Genomic DNA, 2,003 nt, shown 5'->3' on the forward strand with positions numbered 1-2,003 from the left:
TATATTTTAAAGGTACCTTGACTTCAAAATTTAGATGTAAAAATATGTTGCTCTGGAAAGGAGGCTCTGCTTTTGTTTCCACAGAAAGCCAGAGGCTATGGATTTGTTCCAGATTAAGATACATCAGGTTTGACCAGCCAAGACCTCCTGAAAGGTCTCTGATGACACCAAGGCTCAGATGATCCAACATCCAGAACTGTTTCAAGGCAACTGGCTCAGACGATACACCCTCACGGACTGTTCCATAATCCTAAGATTTTCTTTGTGTCCCCATAAGATACAGCGCCCTCCTCCAGCAGGAAGTAGTAAGAGAAGCTACGCCCAAATTCCCAAATATACCAAGGTGGCTTTGGAGATGTGTAAAAGTTAAAACCTTTCTTTAAAAAAAAAAGAAAGAAAAGGGAGGTGCTGTGGGATGGTCTGTATGTCAAATGCTCTGATTGGTCAACTAGACCAATGACATGACAAGAAGCATGTGAAGATGACAGTAAGCCACAAGCCACGTTGCAAGGTATAGATTTATGGAAATGGATTAATTTAAGCTATAAGAACAGTTAGCAAGAAGCCTGTCATGGCCATACAGTTTGTAAGCAATATAAGTCTCTGTGTTTACTTGGTCGGGTCTGAGCGGCTGTGGGACTGGCGGGTGACAGAGATTTGTCCTGACGGTGGGCAAGGCAGGAAAACTCTAGCTACACTTATTGAATACTTGCAACTACTTAATGCAAAAAATGCATGGACATTACCTAGCCTAGTGCCTGATGAATAGCTGTTGACATACTGAGTGCTTTGTATGATTATTGGCTCAGCAGCATCAGCAGCACCAGGTTCATCATCATCATCAACAGCAGCATCAGCAGCACCAGGTTCATCATCATCACTAGTTCAGCAGCAGCAGCAGCAGCAGTATCTTCAGCACCACTAGAAGTTCATACATGATGTAGTTCTCACTAGCAGGATGCTTCATGGTTTTGATTCTTTTGGACTTAAGCGAGCCATAATGGGACTGGGGCATGGAGGTACAGCTCAATGTAACTATTTTTAGAGATACTCATACCCATGAGATCATCACCTCCCTAAGTTTCCTCTTGTCTTTATTATTGTTGTTCTTTTTCTCTTCCTCCCTTCCTCCCTCCCTCCCCCTCCCTCCCTCCCTCCCTCCCTCCCTCCCTCCCTCCCTTCCTTCCTTCCTTCCTTCCTTCCTTCCTCTACCCCTCCCTCCCTTTTTCTCTTCGTCCATTTGTCCATCTGTCCCTCTCCCTCCCTCTCCCTTTCTTTTCTCCTTTCCTTCCCCCCTTCCTCCCTGCCCTCCTCCCTCCCTCCCTTCCTTTTTGTGATTTGGAACGAATGAATACTTAACATGCAATCTACTTAGAAAATGTAAAGGCTGCTCCAGAATACTGTTAAGCACAGCCATTAAGCCTGTAGGACAGATCCTCAGAATTTACTGGTCTTAAGTGATATTTTTTTTAAAGCTGGATTTGGAAATACTTTTTTTATTCATTAATATTAGAAGGTCCTTCTTTTGCTCAGAAGGTCTGAACTTTTTTTTTTAAACACACATTAAACATTGCTTTTCTAGTTCCTGTTAAGCTCAGTTTTCCAGATTGTACCTTGAGGGATCATTTCTATAGCTGCTGAAAGCTGAGGAAGCTCCTCTTGCCATGTAGAGTATCAGAACCATGAGGAGACCACCTGAGTGGGAACTTGGCTCTTTGCACTTTAGGGCAACTGCTTTTTGCCATTATTGATTTGCTCTACTGTTGAGAGAGTTAGAGAAAGGTGTAGTCTGAGTGGCTTTCCATGTAGTCAAGTTTACAAAATTAAAAAGAAACCTCTCATCTTTATCCTTTGTCATAACAGTCCTTCAGAGTGATGTTTTGAGGAATTAAGAGCTTATTCTGAGGACTACTCCCTTCCCACCTGAACCCCTCCAGGGACTCTCTGCTCCATCTTTCCAGGAATATTTCCCTCCATTCTTTATTTTTTAAGTTATGCAGGCA

General features: G+C 43.0%; 1 pseudogene; it reads left to right on the plus strand.

Annotated features, from left to right (window-relative positions):
- The first annotated feature begins 1,604 nt into the window (after positions 1–1,604).
- LOC121829271 (small nucleolar RNA U3) lies at positions 1,605–1,798 on the plus strand (annotated as a pseudogene).
- Positions 1,799–2,003: the final 205 nt, after the last annotated feature.

This window comes from Peromyscus maniculatus, chromosome 4, assembly GCF_049852395.1.
Source record: "Peromyscus maniculatus bairdii isolate BWxNUB_F1_BW_parent chromosome 4, HU_Pman_BW_mat_3.1, whole genome shotgun sequence".
Classification (NCBI taxonomy): domain Eukaryota; kingdom Metazoa; phylum Chordata; class Mammalia; order Rodentia; family Cricetidae; genus Peromyscus; species Peromyscus maniculatus.